Genomic DNA, 7,622 nt, shown 5'->3' on the forward strand with positions numbered 1-7,622 from the left:
GCATTCAATATACCTCGGGAATGGTCTTTTCCATCCCCTCATATTGAAGTTCATCACAAAGCTCTTGTAGCTAGGTGGGAGCGACTGAAGGATTCTGTCAACAACCGCATCATCCAGGAGATTAACTCCCAGCTGAGACAAGCGGTTATGCAGCCCAGACATTTTGAGTATGTGCTCGCTGACAGAACTGTTCTCCTCCATCTTACAACTGTAGAACTTGTCGGAGACTTCATATCTCTCAACCCGGGCGTGAGCTTGGAAAACCATTTTCAGCTCTTGGAACATCTCATATGCTCTGTGTTGCTCAAAACGCTTTTGGAGCCCCAGTTCTAAGCTGTAAAGCATGTCGCACTGAACTAGGGAGTAATCATCACTACGCATCTGCCAAGCGTTCATAACGTCTTGTTCTGCAGGGAAAACAGGTGCTTCACCTAGTGGTGCATCAAGGACATATGCTTTCCTGGCAGCTATGAGGATAATCCTCAGGTTACGGACCTAGTCCGTGTAGTTGCTGCCATCGTCTTTTAGCTTGGTTATCTCTAGGAACGTGTTGAAGTTGAGGGCAACATTAGCGTGGGCCATTTGATCTACAAGACATATTGCAAAGATTTTAGACTATGTTCATGATAATTAAGTTCATCTAATCAAATTATTTAATGAACTCCCACTCAGATAGACATCCCTCTAGTCATCTAAGTGATACATGATCCAAGTCAACTAGGCCGTGTCCAATCATCACGTGAGACGGACTAGTCATCATCGGTGAACATTTTCATGTTGATCGTATCTTCTATACGACTCATGTTCGACCTTTTGGTCTTCCGTGTTCCGAGGCCATGTCTGTACATGCTAGGCTCGTCAAGTCAACCTAAGTGTATTGCGTGTGTAAATCTGGCTCACACCCGTTGTATGCGAACGTTAGAACCTATCACACCCAATCATCACGTGGTGCTTCGGAACAACGGACCTTAGCAACGGTGCACAGTTAGGGGAAACACTTTCTTGAAATTATTGTGAGGGATCATCTTATTTATGCTACCATTGTTCTAAGCAAATAAGATGTAAAACATGATAAACATCACATGCAATCAAATAGTGACATGATATGGCCAATATCATTTTGCTCCTTTTGATCTCCATCTTCGGGGCGCCATGATCATCGTCGTCACCGGCATGACACCATGATCTCCATAATCATGATCTCCATCATTGTGTCTTCATGAAGTTGTCTCGTCAACTATTACTTCTACTACTATGGCTAACGGTTAGCGATAAAGTAAAGTAATTACATGACGTTTATGTTGACACGTAGGTCATAAATAAATTAAGACAACTCCTATGGCTCCTGCCGGTTATCAAACTCATCGACATGCAAGTCGTGATTCCTATTACAAGAACATGATCAATCTCATACATCACATATATCATTCATCACATCCTTTTGGCCATATCACATCACACGGCATATGCTGCAAAAACAAGTTAGACGTCCTCTAATTGTTGTTGCAAGTTTTACGTGGCTGCTATAGGTTTCTAGCAAGAACGTTTCTTACCTACTCCAAAACCACAACATGATATGCCAATTTCTATTTACCCTTCATAAGGACCCTTTTCATCGAATCCGAAACGACTAAAGTGGGAGAGACAGACACCCGCTAGCCACCTTATGCAACTAGTGCATGTCAGTCGGTGGAACCAGTCTCACGTAAGCGTACGTGTAAGGTCGGTCCGGGCCGCTTCATCCCACGATGCCGCCGAATCAAGATAAGACTAGTAACGGCAAGTAAATTGACAAAATCAACGCCCACAAGAACTTGTGTTCTACTCGTGCATAGAAACTACGCATAGACCTAGCTCATGATGCCACTGTTGGGGAACGTAGCAGAAATTTAAAAAATTTCTATGCATCACCAAGATCAATCTATGGAGTCATCTAGCAACGAGAGGGAGAGGAGTGCATCTACATACCCTTGTAGATCGCGAGCGGAAGCGTTCAAGAGAACGGGGATGATGGAGTTGTACTTGTCGTGATCCAAATCACCGAAGATCCTAGCACCGAACGGATGGCACCTCCGTGTTCAAGACACGTACGGAGCGAGGACGTCTCCTGCGCCTTGATCTAGCAAGGAGGAGGGAGAGGTTGAGGAAGAGGGCTCCAACAGCAGCACGACGATGTGGTGGTGGTGGAGCAGCAGTACTCCGGCAGGGCTTCGCCAAGCTTTAACGGAGGAGGAGATGTGTTGGGGAGGGGAGGGGCTGCGCCTTTGACGTGGTGTGCTGAAGGAAATATGCCCTAGAGGCAATAATAAAGTTATTATTTATTTCCTTATAATCATGATAAATGTTTATTATTCATGCTAGAATTGTATTAACCGGAAACTTAATACATGTGTGAATACATAGACAAACAAAGTGTCACTAGTATGCCTCTACTTGACTAGCTCGTTAATCAAAGATGGTTATGTTTCCTAACCATGAACAATGAGTTGTTATTTGATTAACGGGATCACATCATTAAGAGAATGATCTGATTGACATGACCCATTCCATTAGCTTAGCACCCGATTGTTTAGTATGTTGCTATTGCTTTCTTCATGACTTATACATGTTCCTATAACTATGAGATTATGCAACTCCCGTTTACCGGAGGAACACTTTGGGTACTACCAAACGTCACAACATAACTGGGTGATTATAAAGGAGTACTATAGGTGTCTCCAAAGGTACATGTTGGGTTGGCATATTTCGAGATTAGGTTTTGTCACTCCGATTGTCGGAGAGGTATCTCTGGGCCCTCTCGGTAATGCACATCACTTAAGCCTTGCAAGCATTGCAACTAAATGAGTTAGTTGTGGGATTATGTATTACAAAAAGAGTAAAGAGACTTGCCGGCAACGAGATTGAACGAGGTATTGGAATACCGACGATCGAATCTCGGGCAAGTAACATACCGATGACAAAGGGAACGACGTATGTTGTTATGCGGACTGACCGATAAAGATCTTCGTAGAATATGTAGGAGCCAATATGGGCATCCAGGTCCCGCTATTGGTTATTGACCGGAGACGTGTCTCGGTCATGTCTACATTGTTCTCGAACCCGTAGGGTCCGCACGCTTAAGGTTACGATGACAGTTATATTATGAGTTTATGCATTTTGATGTACCGAAGGTTGTTCAGAGTCCCGGATGTGATCACGGACATGACAAGGAGTCTCGAAATGGTCGAGACATAAATATTGATATATTGGAAGCCTATGTTTGGATATCGGAAGTGTTCCGGGTGAAATCGGGATTTTACCGGAGTACCGGGAGGTTACCGGAACCCCCCGGGAGCTATATGGGCCATTATGGGCCTTAGTGGAAAAGAGAAGAGGCAGCCCCTCATGGGCCGCGCGCCCCTCCCCTCCCTTGGTCCGAATAGGACAAGGAGAGGGGGCCGGCCCCTCTCTCTCTTTTCCCCCCTCCGCGAGTCCTATTCCAACTAGGATTGGGGGGGGGGGGGGAATCCTACTCCCAAAGGGAGTAGGACTCTCCTGGCGCGCCCTCCTTGGCCGGCCGCCTCCCCCCCTTTGGTCCTTTATATACTAAGGTAGAGGCACCCTAGATACACACAAGTTGATCCACGTGATCTTTTCCTTAGCCGTGTGCGGCGCCCCAGCCACCGTAGTCCTCGATAATATTGTAGCGGAGTTTAGGCGAAGCCTTGCTGCTGTAGTACATCAAGATCGTTACCACGCCGTCGTGCTGACGGAACTCTTCCCCGACACTTTGCTGGATTGGAGTCCGGGGATCGTCATCGAGCTGAATGTGTGCTAGAACTCGGAGGTGCCGTAGTTTCGGTGCTTGATTGGTCGGATCGTGAAGACGTACGACTACATCAACCAAACGCTTCCATTGTCGATCTACTAGGTATGTAGATCACACTCCCCCCTTCTCGTTGCTATGCATCACATGATCTTGCGTGTGCGTAGGAAAATTTTTGAAATTACTACGTTCCCCAACAGTGGCATCCGAGCCTAGGTTTTATATGTTGATGTTATATGCACGAGTAGAACACAAGTGAGTTGTGGGCGATATAAGTCATACTGCTTACCAGCATGTCATACTTTGGTTCGGCGGTATTGTTGGATGAAGCGGCCCAGACCGACATTACGCGTATGCTTACGCGAGACCGGTTCTCCCGACGTGCTTTGCACAGAGGTGGCTTGTGGGTGACAGTTTCTCCAACTTTAGTTGAACTGAGTGTGGCTACGCCCGGTCCTTGCGAAGGTTAAAACAGCGCCAACTTGACAAACTATCATTGTGGTTTTAATGCGTAGGTAAGATTGGTTCTTGCTTAAGCCCGTAGCAGCCACATAAAACTTGCAACAACAAAGTAGAGGACGTCTAACTTGTTTTTGCAGGGCATGTTGTGATGTGATATGGTCAAGACATGATGCTGAATTTTATTGTATGAGATGATCATGTTTTGTAACCGAGTTATCGGCAACCGGCAGGAGCCATATGGTTGTCACTTTATTGTATGCAATGCAATCGCGATGTAATGCTTTACTTTATCACTAAACGGTAGAGATAGTCGTGGAAGCACAAGCTTGGCGAGGCGACAACGATGCTACGATGGAGATCAAGGTGGCACGCCGGTGACGATGGTGATCACGACGGTGCTTCGGAGATGGAGATCACAAGCACAAGATGATGATGGCCATATCATATCACTTATATTAATTGCATGTGATGTTTATCTTTGATTGACGGTAGCATTATAGGATGATCTCTCACTAATTATCAAGAAGTGTTCTCCCTGAGTATGCACCGTTGCGATAGTTCTTTGTGCTGAGACACCACGTGATGATCGGGTGTGATAGGTTCTACGTTCAAATACAACGGGTGCAAAACAGTTGCACACGCGGAATACTCAGGTTATACTTGACGAGCCAAGCATATACAGATATGGCCTCGGAACACGGAGACCGAAAGGTTGAGCGTGAATCATATAGTAGATATGATCAACATAATGATGTTCACCAATGAAACTACTCCATCTCACGTGATGATCGGACATGGTTTAGTTGATTTGGATCACGTAATAACTTAGAGGATTAGAGGGATGTCTATCTAAGTGGGAGTTCTTTAAGTAAATTAACTGAACTTAAATTTATCATGAAACTTAGTACCTAATAAGTATCTTGCTCTTTATGCTTGTTTGTAGATAGATGGCTCGTGCTGTTGTTCCGTTGAATTTTAATACGTTCCTTGAGAAAGCAAAGTTGAAAGATGATGGTAGCAATTACACGGACTGGGTCCGTAACTTGAGGATTATCCTCATTGCTGCACAGAAGAATTACGTCCTGGAAGCACCGCTGGGTGCCAGGCCAGCTGCAGGAGCAACGCCGGATGTTATGAACGTCTGGCAGAGCAAAACTGATGACTACTCGATAGTTCAGTGTGCCATGCTTTACGGCTTAGAATCGGGACTTCAACGACGTTTTAAACGTCATGGAGCATATGAGATGTTCCAGGAGTTGAAGTTAATATTTCAAGTAAATGCCCGGATTGAGAGATATGAAGTCTCCAATAAGTTCTATAGCTGCAAGATGGAGGAGAACAGTTCTGTTAGTGAGCATATACTCAAAATGTCTGGGTATAATAATCACTTGATTCAATTGGGAGTTAATCTTCCAGATGATTGCGTCATTGACAGAATTCTCCAATCACTGCCACCAAGCTACAAGAGCTTCGTGATGAACTATAATATGCAAGGGATGAATAAGACTATTCCCGAGCTCTTCGCGATGCTGAAAGCTGCGGAGGTAGAAATCAAGAAGGAGCATCAAGTGTTGATAGTCAACAAGACCACTAGTTTCAAGAAAAAGGGCAAAGGGAAGAAGAAGGAGAACTTCAAAAAGAACGGCAAGCAAGTTGCTACTCAAGAGAAGAAACCCAAACCTGGACCTAAGCCTGAAATTGAGTGCTTCTATTGCAAGCAGACTGGTCACTGGAAGCGGAACTGCCCCAAGTATTTGGCGGATAAGAAGGATGGCAAGGTGAACAAAGGTATATGTGATATACATGTTACTGATGTGTACCTTACTAATGCTCGCAGTAGCACCTGGGTATTTGATACTGGTTCTGTTGCTAATATTTGCAACTCGAAACAGGGACTACGGATCAAGCGAAGATTAGTTAAGGACGAGGTGACGATGCGCGTGGGAAACGGTTCCAAAGTCGATGTGATTGCAGTCGGCACGCTACCTCTACATCTACCTTCGAGATTAATATTAGACCTAAATAATTGTTATTTGGTGCCAGCGTTAAGCATGAACATTATATTTGGATCTTGTTTGATGCGAGACGGTTATTCATTTAAATCAGAGAATAATGGTTGTTCTATTTATATGAGTAATATCTTTTATGGTCATGCACCCTTGAAGAGTGGTCTATTCTTGTTGAATCTCGATAGTAGTAACACACATATTCATAATGTTGAAACCAAAAGATGCAGAGTTGATAATGATAGTGCAACATATTTGTGGCACTGCCATTTAGGTCATATCGGTGTAAAGCACATGAAGAAACTCCATACTGATGGACTTTTGGAACCACTTGATTATGAATCACTTGGTACTTGCGAACCGTGCCTCATGGGCAAGATGACCAAAACGTCGTTCTCCGGTACTATGGAGAGAGCAACAGATTTGTTGGAAATCATACATACAGATGTATGTGGTCCGATGAATATTGAGGCTCGTGGCGGATATCGTTATTTTCTCACCTTCACAGATGATTTGAGCAGATATGGGTATATCTACTTAATGAAACATAAGTCTGAAACATTTGAAAAGTTCAAAGAATTTCAGAGTGAAGTTGAAAATCATCGTAACAAGAAAATAAAGTTTCTACGATCTGATCATGGAGGAGAATATTTGAGTTACGAGTTTGGTGTACATTTGAAAAATTGTGGAATAGTTTCGCAACTCACGCCACCCGGAACACCACAGTGTAATGGTGTGTCCGAATGTCGTAATCGTACTTTACTAGATATGGTGCGATCTATGATGTCTCTTACTGATTTACCGCTATCATTTTGGGGGTACGCTCTAGAGACGGCCGCATTCACGTTAAATAGGGCACCATCAAAATCCGTTGAGACGACGCCTTATGAACTGTGGTTTGGCAAGAAACCAAAGTTGTCGTTTCTAAAAGTTTGGGGCTGCGATGCTTATGTGAAAAAGCTTCAACCTGATAAGCTCGAACCCAAATCGGAGAAATGTGTCTTCATAGGATATCCAAAGGAAACTATTGGATACACCTTCTATCACAGATCCGAAGGCAAGACTTTTGTTGCTAAATTCGGAAACTTTCTGGAGAAGGAGTTCCTCTCGAAAGAAGTGAGTGGGAGGAAAGTAGAACTTGACGAGGTAACTGTACCTACTCCCTAATTGGAAATTAGTACATCACAGAAAATTGTTTCCGCGACACCTACACCAGTTAGCGAGGAAGCTAATGATGATGATCATGAAACTTCAGAACAAGATACTACTGAACCTCGTAGATCAACCAGAGTAAGATCCGCGCCAGAGTGGTACGGTAATCCTGTTCTGAAAGTCATGCTACTAGATCA

This window comes from Triticum urartu, chromosome 4A, assembly GCF_056163025.1.
Source record: "Triticum urartu cultivar PI428250 chromosome 4A, HENAU_Tu73, whole genome shotgun sequence".
Taxonomy (NCBI): Eukaryota; Viridiplantae; Streptophyta; class Magnoliopsida; order Poales; family Poaceae; genus Triticum; species Triticum urartu.